The sequence below is a fragment of the Lutra lutra genome, chromosome 13, assembly GCF_902655055.1.
Source record: "Lutra lutra chromosome 13, mLutLut1.2, whole genome shotgun sequence".
NCBI lineage: Eukaryota > Metazoa > Chordata > Mammalia > Carnivora > Mustelidae > Lutra > Lutra lutra.
In genome coordinates this window covers 20773340-20790818 of record NC_062290.1, presented here as the reverse complement: position 1 = coordinate 20790818, position 17479 = coordinate 20773340, and the positions used below count along the sequence as shown (strand labels likewise).

General features: G+C 38.7%; 1 long non-coding RNA gene across 1 annotated transcript in view; it reads right to left on the bottom strand.

The window, feature by feature from the left end:
- Positions 1–869: 869 nt before the first annotated feature.
- Positions 870–17479, bottom strand: part of LOC125083740 (uncharacterized) — an 81366-nt gene continuing 64756 nt past the window's right edge. Inside the window, exons 2-3 of the long non-coding RNA XR_007122345.1 lie at positions 8881–9139; positions 870–4422 (exon numbers count right to left, since the gene is read on the bottom strand). This is a non-coding gene — a long non-coding RNA (uncharacterized LOC125083740). The remainder of the gene's footprint in view (positions 4423–8880; positions 9140–17479) is intronic.

Below are 17479 nucleotides of genomic sequence, written 5' to 3'. Positions count from 1 at the left end.
GGCTACTCTCCAAGGCATACCATGCTTGAGGGCCACAGCTCCTCTTAGGAGGAATCTTTGAAAGAACACATTTTGAGATCTGGACACTAACAGGACAGTTCCAGTGGATATACTGGAAGATGACAAAAAGGAGGGTGAGGGTGTCTCTGGAGTCACATTATTTCAAATAAAGCTAATTTGACCTTTCCGAGGGCAGGGATTGTTGAGACATTTTCACTCCCAAAAATGGCTCCTCAAAATTCACTCCCAAAAATGGCTCCTCAAAATGTCTCTTCAAAATTGTTGAACAATGTTGTTCAATGCCTGTGAAATATCTGTCAAATATTGTCTCATAATTATGAAACAAACTAATAATTCTCAAAATTTTTTAAAATTTTGCTCTCCTACTTTTGGATTTATTAAAACTGTCCAGCCAATACAAAACTACAAAATGTAGACCCCGGCCTCAATCACACTACTGTTCAGAAATTAGCGAAAATGAAATAATTTAAGCAATGTATACAGAAAAATCGTGGCAACACAGTGTAAATGAGTTGATAGTGCTTTTTCATTCCTATAACAGATACATTTTCCATTTCAAAATGAGCTTCATTTGGGTCATTGCCTCCACAGTCATGGCACCAATGACACATCAATCTTGCGCAGCCATCTAAAAAAATACTGTCCCCCAGTTTAACATCCTTTGGGAGGTTGTGTTTGTCCTACCCAGTCCTGCCTCTCCATTTCTCTGCTCAAAGCTAGCTCTTGTGCAGCTCCTGACAAAAAATGTTAATTAATGTTAAGTTAGCCATTGTGACAGAGGATTCAGCACACAGCCTGACTGAATTCCACTTCTTCATTTAAAAAAATAAGAAAATGATAAGAAGTCCTGTTAAAAATAATACAGAAAATATTTAACCATTTGGTATTTTATTATTAGTTCTTGGTCTCCTTAGGGACAAAGAGTGACATGCTCCACCTCAGACAGAGGTTGTGAACCTCCATGTCTCCGCTTCTTCAGGACGAGGAAGATCAGTGAGTATTCCTGGAACCACGAGTAGACAGAAGCCACCCTTGTTCTCCACAAACTCTGAGAACCACAGGTCCAGAGCTCTGTTGCTGGCCTTTAGCCTGGCCACTCTTCCAGGGGAGAATGCAATTCTTCAGGCCTGTTGTCTCCCCTTCTTGTCCTCTCCCTCACTTGCTATGAGGGCTAGAGCATTCTCACAAAACTTCCAGCCCCCATAGCGGGTCAATCCAAGGCTGGTTGGAATTAGACTGGAGCTGGAAAGGGAAAACGCTGGTGTCACCTGAAAGGACCGTTTCTCCATGCCATCAGGCTCCACCCATTGCCTAAAACCTAATTTCCCCAGAAGCGCATGCTCTCTGATTCCCCAATCATTGGTGTGGATTTGAATTTATTACTTCTTATTTTGCAGTCAACGCTGCAACATTGCCCTCTCTGCGAAGTGTCAGAGAGGACCTAGAATTCTTTATGTAATCTGAATTCAGCATTTAAGTGCGCGCAGACTGCCAGAATGTGAAATACCCACGGTCAGGTCAAATGGGGTCAGAGAATCAGATGCCAGCCCCACTGCCCTCTAGAACAAACCAACAAAGTGCCCACAATGTTAGGTTACTACACAGAGGTTTCCAGGGGTCAGAGGGTCTATACTGTTACGTTCCAGGGGTCTGAGGGTCTATACTGTTACCTTCGTATCAATTCTGATTGAACATAAACAAATTGGAGCTGCCATCACTTTATATAACCTTCAGACAGGCAGCTGCTTATTTCTTAGGTTAATCTAATTGATGACACTCAGCTCATACAGAAACCAGGACTAAATGTCTCATCCAAAAATCCACTCCCCCTCTTCTAGCCCCCTGGCCCATTTCCCCATTCCAACACTCACGCCAGAAAGGCAGGAAGATACAGAGCAGTTACCTTCAAAGCTTGGAAAAAATCTGTGGAAATTCATCATCGTGGCTTCCAGATCACACTTCTAACCTGAATCTGGGGACTTAAAAGTCACTCTTATTCAGAACTGATGTGGAAACAAAAGCACTTTTAACTTTGTAAAGTTGGAAAAATTATTTTGTTTTGTTTTGGGTTGTTTTTTTTGTTTGTTTTTTTTGTTTTGTTTTTTAAGTAATCCAACTTTCTTCCAGCTTGGAAGGGCCGAATTTACATAAATCCTCTCACCCCCACTTTACCTCTGACAGTGGAATTCTAAACAAAGCAATCAGGCTGGCAGATGAGTCAGATTTGCTTATTGTATTGTACGCACGCATGTTAAAGAATGGTACTAGCTCTTTCTTGTTATTTATTGGTGTCAAGAGGTACAATTTAAAAATCCTGCTCTTTAATTTTTTTTTCTCTCCTATGACAGGCAGATTGCTTCCCCCCACACCTCCTTGAGAGCTTACTAAATATTTGAGCAAGAAGAAACCCTAATTTTTCCTCTCAAAACTAACTAGAAACATTTATTTTGATTAAACTTTTTAGACAAAGAGAACCTTTTGATTTGGGGGCTTTCAGGTTTCGGAATGAAATGATTTTAGGTAAATTAGCTGCTAAAATTACTGTTATTATGCTCATAAAAAGCTGCTAAAAATAATCAGTTCATAGGGCAAAAAATTCATATATTATAGCATTTTCTTCCTGACAGATACTTCAGAAATTTGGCCTAGAATAGAAGATGTGTATTTTTTTTTTAAATTGTAAGAGGATTAAATTAACAAGAAAATGACTATTATATCCATACATCTTTAATCACACTGATATTTCATAACCTGGGCTCTCCAAACACTTACAATGATAAATGCCCAAAGGCAATTTGAGCCCTGTCTGTCTGTCTTTGTTTCTGATCCAATTCAAGAAATGCAGGTAAGCAATAACACATTCCACGTTGGTTGCTTTCTTTTTATTCTAAACATTCTTTGTTTTGTCGAGCAAAATGTGCTGTCCCTCTGGCCATGGGATACTGGCTGTCCCCAACCTCTTTTCAATCCCCTTTAGGGCAGCAGCTATTTAAACACGAGAAATAGAGCTCTTCCCAAAGACAAATCTCTGCTCATGTTTTCAAGCATGGAAGCAAACATTGGCAGCAAACATGAACAGCAATGAAAAAAAGTCATTTGAAATTTACTTTACTTTTCCCCCATTTAGAGTCAGCAAGAGTTGATTGGTGCAATTACTACAAAGGCAACCACAGCAAGAAGTGTGTCCTGCTAGCAATGGGCACATGATTCTGTGTATGAAAGAGATTCTCCGAGGTTGCACTATTCCATCAACCACCCCCCTGTCCCAGCCCATCTATTTTTCATTTCCAAAGCATTAGCCATCCGCATTTTCCTTTTAAAAAAGGGAGATAATGAAACCTCGCTTTATCATTTATTTCAACACTTCCCAATCCAGAGATTGAAGAAACTCTAATTTCTCACCTAAATTCCATTTCCGGCAACTCCAGCCTTTTCCCACTGGCTACTGAGTAAAAACGTGACTTGGTGATATGTAATGCTCTTAAATTATTTTCTTAAGACATATTCAAACGTCTAGTTAAATGTGGTTCCTTTGAATTATTTAAATGTGCCTTAGATTTGTACAGCAGTTTATAGCTCATAGATATGACTGCATATACAATCTCATTTGACTCTACCAACAGTCTCAGGAGGAAGGCAGATGAGATAGTTGTCTCCAGAAAGAACCTGAGGCCCTGAGAGGTTCAACAACTTGCCTCGAGAGTAACCGTGGAGGTTCAGGATCAAGATCAAGACTAGCATTGATTGTCTTCCAGATCCTAGCCCAGCGCCTGAGTCCCATTTGGTATTTCCTTTATACCTTCTTAAACTTCTCTCATGTCAGGTAGAGAACCTTGAGCAGAGTATGGTGGTTTTGTATAAAGGCATTTTCATAGAAAAAGGTACATATTGCCAAATAATGCCTTTATATTTCAGCTTTGCAGCAGTGAAGTGGAGGCACGTTGAAAACCACAATGCCTGTAGATATTTTTCCAACTTCTCTTTATAGTGTTCGTCCTTGAGTAATTAACCATCCTCAAATAGCATTTGCTGGCTCTCTTCACAATAAAGAGTGTTGGTGCGAATATGAATGGCAGTTGTAGGAGGAGAATGAAAGAGCTGGTACTGGGAGGGTTAGTTTGGGTTCAACTGTATCCTGTGTGATCAACCCACATGTCTGTCTGTGAATAGAGGTACCTTTCTTAAGGTCTACGTTTTTACACACTCCCCTCACAACACTCTACGAAGAAAAGGGATCCTTTAATGAAATGGAGATCCATTCTGGGCCTCTACAGCTGCCTTCCCATTTGGTGTGCATTCAACTGTGTATTTAATACAAATATTGCTTCAGGATTTCCAGAGCAGATAAGAAGGCTGCTGATGTCGGAATGCAGTGCAGAGAGGATCTGCACACCGGTAGCCCTGTGAAATTTAACTTGGTGAATAATTACCATGATGATCATAATTAATAATTATCTTGTGCCAGTGGAGAATTGTACTAATTGGTAATCTCTTCTCTTAAAAGTCCTAATATTTTATTTCTGCTTATTGCTAACGATCAAGTGGAATGCTAATGGAAATGTGGATGACTGGTATTGTAATAATTATAACTGTAATCACATTCAGCAGCTAACCTCTAATTAAAATAAATCAGATGATGTAGTGAGTTGGCTACATACTGTTGTGTTTCCAATAATACATCTTATTGGGGAAAAAATTATTTTCTCCCACAGAAAGCCTTTGAAGATCAGATTAAAAATTATGTGGATGTGTTGTATTTCTAAGGAGGTGTTTTCTGTGGTAATAAGTAGGTTAATTGCATATTCATCAGGTGATGGAGTTTCAGGATAAACACAAGTTAGCATGTAATAAGTACCACTGTTTCTAATGGAATTATAATATTGTCACCATGCAATTATATGCAGGTCATTTTTGGATGTTCAGCTAGTAATGAATATATGTATACAAACCTGAAATTTCTTGACTGAACTCTGAAAATCAATTGGTTAAAATGATCTATGTGATTTTTAAAACATTGGGCTGTGTGATTAGAGTGTGATAATTTTTATTTATACATCTGAGCATTTTCCAAAGTGATGCCTACTGTTAATGAATATATACACTATACACGCATAGATGCATGTGTGTGTGTCTCTCACTCTCAAGTATCAGTCTCAGCTATCTCTAATCACTCACCAGCAGATAACGGCAAGGAGGCTGACAATAAATGCATATATGCCTATCTTCATGTTGATGGAAATAGAAAGGAGGCCAATCTCTTGAAATGACAAATCGGAGTAATAACTAAATTCAGTATTTTTAGGAACATTTTGTGCTGCTCTCTGGTCTTGTATCTCCCTGGTGCACAGCCCATTTACATTTATTTGGTCCGTGAACTCTGTTCTGCAAGGAGCCAGATGGTAAATATTTCCGGCTTTGTGGGCCATAGAGTCTCTATTGTAACTACTCGACTTTGCTGTTGTAGAGAAAGCATCCATAAACAATATATAAAGGCATAAGCATGGCTGCATACCAAAAATTCTTCATAAAAACAGGTATGGAGCTGGATGTGGCCCACAGACCATAATTTACCGACCCCTGATATAATACAAAATATTTATGAGCCTTCATATGCCAAGTGCTGTTCTAAGAACACAAGGTAGAAGGGTGATAAGCGAAATAAGACTCCTTTTCTTGTCCAGCTTCCACTGTATTAAATAGGAACCTACTATATGCACGGTGGTATGTTGGGGAGCTCTGACAGGGAGTGAGATATTTTCCTTGTCTTCTGGAAGTCTGGGGTTTTCTGAAGGATTTAGATCCATGCATCAGTGCTAATAATTGTGGGTAACAGGTCATGCAGCAGAAGCATCTACAAGGTGTTACTAGGATTTAAGCAAGGAAGACACAAACCGTTGGCCAAGATTTCAACAAGGTGTGTCTTTTAGGATTTTCAGCAACGGTTATAGCAAAAGTGAAGAGCGATGAAAGACGAGGGCATGAGTTTCCAAGGAGAACACTAAATCCAGAAGTAAGAACAGGTGACTCTGAGCCTGGAAATGTAGGGTGGACTGCATTCTGCTGGTCTTCAAGTGCCACACTAGAGACTCCAAACTTTATCTGTAGTGTCTGATGTAGAAGAAACCAGGGGATGATAAGATGTTTCCAAGCATTAAATGGCACAATGAGATCTGAGTATCAGAAAAATCAATGTGGGGACATTAAGGAAAGTTTACTGGAGGAGGAGGGTTTTGTGGGACCCCAGCTTAAGACCATGGTTCCAAATGTAATATAACAATTGCATGAGATACAATGAGGTTTCTGAGCCATCTGTCTGTCCAGGGTCTTCTTAAAGAAGGGGGTTAGAACATCTCGTTCTCAAGCAACTCATCCTGATCTGATTATAGTCTGAGTTCAGCTATCATATCACACTTATTAGATTCTAATGAGAGAAAATGAGGAAAGAATGAGCAATAGTAAACAGCCCTAAGAGTTAGATGCAAAACTTAACTAACCTCTTTTCAAACCTGCTTGGGAGCAGAAAAGAGGATCGCAGAAGCTACTATATGCCATTTATTTTTATTTAAGTTTGCTTTCTTCTTAAATGTGCCTGAGTTGGTCTTCATGCCCTTCTCTTTCCTCCCAAACCAAGTAAAAACTCTTTTGGATAATGAGGCAGGTTGAGGAGAAATCTGCATGATCTTGGGTCACTGGATCTTAAGGTTAGATTCAGAAAGGACCCTGACACCTGAACTTGTAGACAGTGTGACCACTGAAATTCTGTACCTTTGAGTGGATGTTGAGCTCCAGAAGATGGTTGAGAATCATTGATAAAATGCATGACTTCAGAAAAGTAACCCAACCGTAATCATAAATGATGGAAAACTTATAAGTGATACAATATTCAACTTCAACAGATGTGAATTCAGGTGCTATTTGCTGATTGCATCTATGTACAACATCAGTCTATTTTGATTTCTTCCTTTTTTTTTATTCTGGGAGCCAAAATGCCCAAGTACTCCATCAACATGGAAAATTAGCCCAAATGGGTATAGTTAATATTCTACAACTACATGGGGCAACTCTCTCTCATCCAGACATATATACATGAATATTCATATAGGTTTTGTTTTTTAAGAGAAAAATCAGAAACTACCTAAATGTTAATCAACAGGGGTGGGCTATCACTTTATCTCATAGGGTAATTACGCTCTGAGTTGTGGGATTAACCTGGGGCCCCACAGAGCCCTCCCATTCCAACCTACTTTACTTAATCTCCCCACACTCATTCTTCTGGTACTTAGATCTCTCCGTGACATTTAATTCTTAGAAACATCCTATCATCCTCTAGTTTCTCTTACACCTGTCACCACAGATAAAGTCTGCAGTCTTTAGCGTGGCACCTGAGAACTAGCAGAGTCCAGCCCAAATTACTTTTCCAGGCTCGTTGTCATTAATCATAAAATGGAATAACATATACTAGTTAAGAAAATAAACCAGGGTATGTATTAACATGGATAGGTCTCAAAAAAACCACAGTATTAAATTTTAAAAAGACAAATTACAGAATGGGACATTTTTTGACACTATTTATGAACTTTTAAAACACAGTAACACAATAACAATACTCTATTACTGTCAAGATATACAGACAAAAATGTATGTAAATTTTTTTAAAATTTATGAAAGTACTGCCTTTGGAACAGGAGATGGGAACAAGATGATGGGGACTTCAACCACCCCTACGTGTTTCATAAGATTTTAAAGAAAATGCTAAAAAGTTAGCAGGTATGTGTGGGATGATTCTTTGATCACAGTGTTCTTAGAGGTAAGAAATATATTTTTCAAACATTTAAAAAACAGTTATGTTTTAAGGGTGTACAGGCTGATTTCAAGCCAATTTTGTGTAATGTTTTCTGACTTTGTACTTATACAATTTATGTCATTATATTAACATGTTTAACTTAAATAGTATTGATTAAAATTCACTTTTCTTGATTAAATATTGTTGCTTAATTACAACTTCTATATCAGGAGAAGCTTTTAAGATCTTTTTTGGCCAGGAATGTTTACCCCCAAATTTGCAGTTTTGCTCAATAATATGGACAGTGCTTTGGCATCTATTGCTGAAAACAGGACAACAAACCCAAAATGGAGTCACTTATGCTAAGCCCGGCATCACCAAACCAAGACTTAGCTTAATTACAGTTTCAGATTTCCCAGAAATGGAATCATAAACCACTCAATTAGGAATCAGTTGATCAACATTAGTTAGGTCATCTGGCATCCCCTAAAGGAAAGTAACCTTGCAATAACCTACCCAATTTTTTACCTACTATAGCTTTGCTGTTCCCATTCATTTCTGCCCTGAAAATCAGAGTGCCTTTCTTTCTGCTAGATTGGAAGCTGCCCAATTCCAATTGAGTTTTGCTCAAATAAATTCATAAAACTTTTAATATGCCTCAGTTTATCTTTTAACATGATGGAAGTAGAACTTCACCAGTAATATCAAAGTATTGCTCTCTGACTGAAAAATACACCAAGAGAGCAAACAGACAGGCTGAGTACATCTAAAACACTGAGCAACTAAAAGCTCTAAAGCACAAGCCTCTGAAGAATTTTATGGAGATAGATATGTATCTCTCGTTCTCTCTCTCTCTCTCTCTATATATATATATATATACACACATATACATATTTGAGATCATCATAATGGGGGAAGTGAGAATATACTGTATATTGTTGTACCCTCAAACACATATTTTACAGATTTTTGTCTGTTTATAAACTTTGAATCTCATGGCTTAGAGCAACTTTACCCAGTCCTGTAATGCCTTTTGACTTTCATCTCCTCTTATGGAGAAACTCTTCTGGACTTACCAGAGCTCCTTGGAAAAGGTCTTCTTATCAGCAATCAACTAGCTCTGCCCGAAATCAGTTCGAACTTTCTGGGTCCGAAGGCAGTACAGGAACGTGGAGCAAGTTGGACCCGCAGGCACCACAAAAATGGCGTCTCATCCGCCAAGCCACAGGGAGGTCGGCAGCCCAAAGCCAAGAGGATTGTGGGAATGACGAACGCAGGCCAAATGTCCCATGCTGGCGCCAAAAAGGAAAGAAGCTCTTCACCAAACGATGCACCCTGGGAAAACAGAGAGACACTTGAAAGGTTTAACTCCAATACCTTTGTTCCCCACTTCGCCTGGTATCTCGTGAAGGCAGCTCTTTGTTTTTCCGCCGGAGATCATGCAGGAATCAACTGCCAAACATACTTTCCACCTCCATGCCATCTAATTATAGCCTGTAACACTCCGCGGTGCTGACAGTGCTGAGCTATTGACTCTTGACACTCTCTAAAGCTCTTAATTATCTTTTCACATAAGCCCCTTTCAGACCTGTCAACTTCTTTGTATTGTTTATGGAGGGAAAAAAGTAGCATATTAAGATTTCAGGACTATGCACTCTGAGGCAAACTTGCAGTTACACTTGTGAGCACTCCCGAATGTCTCTGCACTCATACACACAGACAAGGGAAGAGGTTTCAGATTGTGAAACAGAGCTCCAGGATGACAATTCTGCTGCCAACTCGCAACGGCCAGAAGTAAACTTATCAGGCAAAATAAAATTAACCCAAACTTTAATCACTCTGTCACTGAAGTCATTTTTGACCTTTCTCTCCTTAGAGTTCAAACATGTGTACTTATATACCTACACTATGTAGGTATATGTGCATTGCGTATATATAGTATATATACACACATACACATATGTATATTTATATACATACGTATGACTGATATAAACAGTGTCTGAAAAAAGTTTTAAAAATGCATTCAAAAGCTTACTAAGTTTTTAACTCATCGGATTTGGCAATTTCAAAGAGATATCTATGAAAAGACAAGCAATCCCAGTTCAAGGTCAGTATCAGACTGAATTATCAATCCTATCATTTGAGATGTGGTTATGGAATCAATTTCTAGACATTGTTTTATTTCTTGTTTGTTTTAAGAAACACCATTGGTTAGCACTAAAGCACTTGTAGGTTTAAAATCTTACATTTTTAACTAAAATAATAGTGGATAATTATAAGTCTTACTTAATTTTAATCTTAAGGCAGATGGGTGATAGTAAGGCAGAAAGGGACCTACAGGAAGGGAATACCTGAGCAGCCATACTTGTATTCCTCACTCTGAACTTTGGATGTCCCTGAAGGTTTATCCTCCTTCCCAACAGAGAAATGCAGAGTGGACTTCAAAGAAGAAAACCCTGCTGTAGCTCTGCCTAGAAAATTCACCATTCGGTGCAGTTTTTCCATTCTGAGTCAGAAAAGAAGAGGATGCCTATAGGTGGAAGTCAGCGGCAGGGAAGTAAAGTAGAGAGGCAGCAAAGCTCCAAGGAGCAAATGGTTGGGTGGAGAAGTAGAAACCTCCACTAGAAGTTTGCATCTACCACTCAGACATCAATCCACTCACACCCACCCCTGGCTCTCATTGGATGTGAAATGAGGCACTTTCTAGAGCCACTCCTTGGCTGGGTCACAGCATCACCAACAGTCCTGCCTTCAATAAATTGCTTCCTATGGCACCAGGTAATTTGGCTTTCTTGGGAGTTTGGTAGAGGGAAATATATAAGAATATACATAATAGAGTAAGAGAGAAGACTATGATGATGGTCAACATCAGCAAATGGTAGAGACATACTTTTCATCTCACAAGCAAGATGTGCTAAAAATATTTCTGTAGATCAATGTTTCAGAATTTAGAATATTTATCTTACAGGAATAAACTTATCACTAATGGTAATTTTTGAGACTCATCTTTCAGTTTGCCTTACCAGTACTGAAGCTCAACTAAATTAAAGTTACAGAGGTCCTTATGAGCTGACTTCAGATCAAAATTGGATTTAAATCATCATCTTTATCTAAAAACTCGGTCTCATCTGCCATCAACCTATTTGCCAATGAATTGTTCTTGTTAGGAATTTGAGACTTGGCATATCTATTCAGCAACAATTATCTTCTTTAATTTGTTTACTAATCTGTGTTAGTTGGAGAACAATCAGAAAACAAAGATGTTCAGGAAAAAAAAAATCACATTTGATCCTGCCTCTGGAGATCCTCTTATAATCAATTTTTGATTTTTAATTCTAATTAGAGAATATGGTCACAGACCATTCGAAGCAGTATGAAAGCCAAACATAATCTATATTTGGTTTTGGAAATTCCCTTGGATTTCACTTGGAATATCAGGAAATCACTCATACATCAAATTACTATTATCTTCCTGCCTTGAGAAAGTAATTATTTCATAATAAAAGACTTCTTTTCTAGCTTTTATGGGCTAGAATAAATACAGCTTTATGTCCCCATTATTAACTCACACAAATTAGGTACAATTTCAATATGGTGATTTTCTCAATTCATCTTTTGCTTCCTATGTCCATACTGATAGGTAGATAGAACCCCACAAATAGCCTCACCCACCCTCCCAACAGGCACACACTCATACAGGTGCCCCGCCATCTGGTGTGTTAACTTTGCAGTACTTATAGCATATGAAAGGACCATGAAAATGTGATTGTGTTTTTATTACACACACACACACACACATACACACACACAAATATATACGCATTTTACATACATATGTATGCACAAATATATATGCACATATACAAATATATACATTATATTTGTGTGTGTGTGTGTGTGTGTGTGTGTGTATTTGGAAATAGGTTTTATCACTATCCCTTCCAAAGTTTTACTGCCAAGTTTTTTAAAATCTGACATATTTAAGAAGGATGGTGTTAATAAAGCAAAAAATACCAAATTATCTCTATTTCTCTCTTCATTTTGCTTTGGCTTCCCTTTTCTTCTCCTTGCCTTGTACATTTCTTTTATCCTATCCTGTCTTTCTCCTTCTTCACTAGTACAAAGCCCATTCCCCCAAATCCCTGCTCCTTCACTTACTCAATTCCATGGATCCTGACTTCTGCTTCTAATTTACCACGACCACCGAAATTTACAGCAAATCTTCCTAATCCTATCTCCTGTTAATCTCACAGAATAAACCACTCAGGAAAATGCTTGTTGGGATTCTGTTGGGGGAGAATATTGTGAATTGGAAAGAGTGGGTTCTGAGATCCGATAGACTTGGATTGTAATCCCCAATTGTTCGTTAACTAATCCTGTGACTCAGTTAATGGCTTAAGTGCACTAATCCTCAGATTCCTGGTCCATAACAACAGGTGCAGTGATGACCACCTTACAGAGTACTTATTTTTTATGCTATTCAACAGAAAGCATAACCAGAAACTTAAGGGAGCTAAATTGGAGAGATGCTCCCTTTGACCTATTGTGGTCCCCAGAACCTCAAGGTAGATTACTTGTCTTCCCATCTGCCAGTTGCCCTCTTCCTCATGCCATTCCCCATGTTCTCTGCTAGCCCTGTCATCTCCTCCCACATCTCCTGCTCTTACTTCCTACGAGCGGCCATTATCCCAGCCTGCAGCTTTGATCTAGAACAGACGAGAGGACACTGGAGTCAAACACAGCAAGATCCAAATCTGGACCCTGCTGCTTACTAGCCATCCAAGGTTAGCAATTTACTTAGCCCCTTGGAATTCCAGTTTTCTCAACTCTAAAATGAAATCAATAACCCCCGTCTCGCGAGGTTGCTGTGAGAGATAAAGTGCACTGTGTAGCACCTAGAACACAGTAGGCACCAAATCGCTGTGGTTCATGTCAGGTTGCTTCTTACAATGTCCGCCGGTTATTTCACGGTTTGATCTAAATCCATTATGCCCTTCCTGAAATAAATAAAGGAACAAGTGCTCTTCCTGACAACGATGATCATGTCATAGTTTCTTAAATCCATTATGCCCTTCCTGAAATAAATAAAGGAACAAGTGATCTTCCTGACAACGATGATCATGTCATAGTTTCTTATGCTAAGAGTCATGAAAACTGTGTGTACCGACCTTTGCACAAACATGAGCAAGTCCTATTAAATCACTAAGCCTGTCTTTCCTAAAGCATGAGGACTAGCTACAAAGCAGAATTCTTGGGGGGTGAGAATGGTGTTAAAATCTGGAGTCCCAAGCCTTGCCCCAGATTTATTGGTTCAGAATTTTTTGCAGGGACTGGGAAACCAGAGATCTGGAATTTTAACATGCTTTTCCATGGACTTCAGTTTGCACTGAAATTTAGGAAATACCACCAAATGAAGGCCATTCACTGAGAATGAGTAATGAATTTAATTTGAAAGTTTCCCAGTATACAAAATCATTCCCTGGCTCCATATGCAGTTTCTCTGTTAAAAAAACTGCTATGACTAAAAATATATGGGATCCTATAGCTAACAAGTCCCTAGTCAACATTTTTATATTTATTTATAAAAAATCTTGGTTAAAATGCAATTATGGGGTACTTGGAGGTACTTTTAACTCAGAGGCTGGATGCCTTTCATTCTTGTGCCCACCACCAACCCAATGGGCCAGCTTCTTTGGTTCATGGTCCTCTCATATCATGAGTCCTTATGCTCACATATGTGTCAGGAACCACAGGATCATTTATTCATGCACAAGACTTTGTTTCTGAGGCTAGCCCCTGACCACAAAATCTCTCCTGTCTGCAAGTTAGACCATGAGATTACTGTCCACATATAAATGGTATGGCTCACATTCTGACTCCTCTCAAAAAACTAGTAAAGTTCACGCAGGCAGGGCTCTGCTTTCTTACAGGCCTCTTCCCCACATCCCAGGAGTGACCATTTTCTAGAAAGTACTGCAGGCCAAAACAAGCTCGTGAGTTGAGCTTGTTGAACCCTCATTTAGAGGGTTCTTGTATTGATCACTGGGGAGCAGGGCCCTTCCTCTCACATAGAGCTGAGCCACCTCAGTCAGCCCCCATGAGAAGACAAAAAAGAAAGATATGCCTCTCACAAGGCACCACCTGCTTACTGCTGCTGAACACAAGCTTTTCTTAATGTCCCTTCTGGGGATTTGTGAAAAGTTTGGTCTTTCGATCCCCATTAAGTGATACTCTAATCAAAACGATTTACATGACTGTATTATAAACCAGACAGTATGTGAGTTGTTGTTCTGACCCTAAATTTGGCTAGTTATTCCAATTCCATTTCCTCTTCTCTCCAGGCATAAGAATCAGCTACATTACCCAGCCATCCTTGCAGAGAGCTAAGCCTGGGAGCCTGAATTCTAGCCAACGGGAACTGAGCGGGAGGGATATATGCAACTTCCAAGACTGGCTCATAAAAAACTCCCATATCATACCCTCTAGGTACTTTCCCTTTCCAGGGGCTTCATATGTAGCAATGAGTCCCTCAAAACATACTTCCAACTTAACAGGAAAAAAAAAAAAGGAGCTTTTTAAGGATTATTACTAAGAAATGAATTCAGCTTTAAAATAAACATGATCCTTGGCATGAATTTATAGAACACCTCACTGTCTTCAGGTAGGGTTAACAACCAATGTTCCCGTCTTCTAGGTAAAAGACAACCAGAGGAGATAGAGTGACATTTCCAAAATAACCAAACTCAGATCCAAAATGACAAGGAAAGGAGCTAGGATTCAGACTTTGGTCTTGTGACTCTAAATTTAGTGTACTTTCTCAAAACCAATGTTGTCCTTTGAGCGCTTGATGAAAGCTCTTATAGCCACTTCTCAGAGAGAGCAAAATCAGGTCAACTTTGTTTGCCATCAGGCAGATATAATAGAGAGCATCCCTACTTGATTTCAGGGTCAATTCATAATTTGTATAGAGAACTCAAGAAATTAGAAGTCTCCTGCCTCTCCCTAAAAAACGGGTAAGGCCCTACTTCAGATTCTGATGTACATTTTCAAGTACAATGCTGTCTTTGAAATCATCTGTCCTGATTTGAGATCCTGAATTCCCAACTCCAATTCTCAAATCGTATCAAACTTGCTTCTGACTATAACTCTGATTCCAAAGCTAGCTCACTTTACTTAACCAAGTTTCCTGAGTTGAAATGACCAGTTGTTGTTGTTGTTTCTTTCTTTCTTTCGTTCTTTCTTTTTTTTTTTTTTTTTTGAAATGACTAGTTTTTCAATCATGCTCCTCATGTGAGAGGTCAGAACAAATTCAGGCACTGTGGGCAACCAAGTTCTTTTGGCTGAGAATGGGAAGAATGATAGTAGCTGTGTTTGTTCCCTGATTCTAGACCAGAAGAACGTCCCTCAATCTGTCACTAATTTTGTGCTTTCTATAAAACTTCTACTGGCAAAGGATTAGATGTTGGTTTGTTTTGTTTCATGGGTCTTTTTCTTTTAAGCCCAACAGACATTTGTTTTATGGGCTGCCCTGACTTCTCAGCTGACTTGAGGGCAATCTCTCCCATTGGAACACCCAGTCTGCTTCTCAGAAAGAGAGCGGCCATGGTGACTTGGCACTATTAGCATAACAATTTACAGCTGAGATTGCTGCACTGCCAGCCCTTGCAATGTGACCATGTATACAAGCATAAATATGCCCAGAGACAAGGGAAATATGTCCAATTATTTTATTACATTATTTTACAGTGTGCATCATGTCTCCCCAGGCATTGAAAATAGCCCAAGTAAAATGCAAATAAAGATAAATCCTGTGATCATCAAAATAAGGACCAAACCCAAAATGTGCCTTTGGTTTGTGGTCAAATATGTTTGGGTAGAAGGCATTTTTTTTTTTTCATTTTAAGTCTGTTTCTTTTACGTTATATTTAAATTAATTACACATGGAAATATTACTACAATGAGATATGGAGATGGTTTCCTGAGAACAAAGCTTAGTGGAAAGTCTTAGATTTATTTGGGGACATATTTGATGCAAAATTATGCCATCTTTTATTTAGTTATAAGCCTGAAATCTAACAGCAACAACAAAACATTGCATGTGGTAATTCTCACTGTCAATCTTGTTTTCCCTTGTTCAGAAAAGAAAGAAAGAAAAAGACAGATAGAAAAGGAAAGGAAATCATTACTGTAATGCTATAAAGAATTTAAGAAAATTATTATAAGATCCAGGAAAACAGCCTTGCCAGTCAGTCTCCTTTTTTTATTATTTAGCATTTATTAAGCATCCTTAACTCACAATATGTTATTTATAATATTAGAAAGAAAGAAATAGTTCCACTTCTAAGTGGAATACAAGTACCTACTTCAGGCTGTGTAAATAGATTTCTAAAAGTATTGGGTCTTACTTCGAAATGCTGACTTGAGCCAGATATGAAGTGAACATCCATTTCTAATAGACAATTCAATGTACCCCACAAAACTTGGCCCTCCCATAAAAGATGTTCAGAGAATCAGCTTGGACACTGAACGAATGGGAAATGGTCCAAATATTTCACTGGTACACCTCCTTAATTACTATAAGCAATAAAGAAAAGACATTAAACATTTTAAATAAAGGGGTGATAAGGAAGAATTGAATAAATGCATGAAGGTACGAATTAATAAACAGTTGCATGAAAATAAATGGATTCTTGCATCTGGGTAGATCCAAGTCTGAATTATCACCAAATGTGGTCAGAGACGGAAAGAGGTCTGAGAAAATTTTCTACAAAGACCATGTCAAGGGGAAGGAACTGAACACTGAGAGGCGGCATCCATACAGAGATCTCATAAATCTAAATAAACTCCTTCTTACAAAGAATACCTACTATTTTGCCCTCCATTATTGCTCAGAATGACATCCTGGGAAAATAAGTTTTCACAGAGCAAAGTAGAAGAAGACATGCGGGTCTGAAGAAAGGGTGAGATTAGGTGATTATCACCTTCAGAAACATCCAGGAGACCACAATGAGATGCACCCTTTCACATTCATTAGAATGGCTAGCATTATAAAATTTAAAAAGAAAAGGAAAGAAATGAAATGAAAAAAGAAACAAACTAACAAGCACTGCAAAGATGTGGAGAAATTGGAACATTGCACATTGTTTGTGCATTGCTGTTAGGAATGTAAAATGATGTAGCCACTGTGGAAAAGGGTATTGCAACTTCTTTAAAAAACTACACATAAAATTACCATGCAATTCAGCAATTCCACTTCTGGGTATGAACCCAAAAGAAGTGAAAGGACTTGAACAGGTATTTGTACACCCATGTTCACGGCTGCATCATTTACAATAGGCGAAAGGTGAATGCAGCCCAAGTATCCATCAACAGATTAATAAACGAACTGTGGTATGTACATCCAGTGGAATATTATTATGCTTCAAAGGGAGGGAAATTCTGAGACATACTCCAATGTGGATGAAACCTGAAGACAGCTTCCTAAGTACAATAGGTAAATCACAAAAGGACACATACTTTGAGGTACCGAGGGGAGTCCAATTCACTGAGACAGAAAGTGGAAGTGTGGATTGCAGGAGCTGGGGGCAGAGGAAGGAGGAATGGTAAGCTAGTGTTTAATAGGTACAGAGATTTATTTAGGGTCAATGAAAAAGCTCTAGAGATGGATGGTGG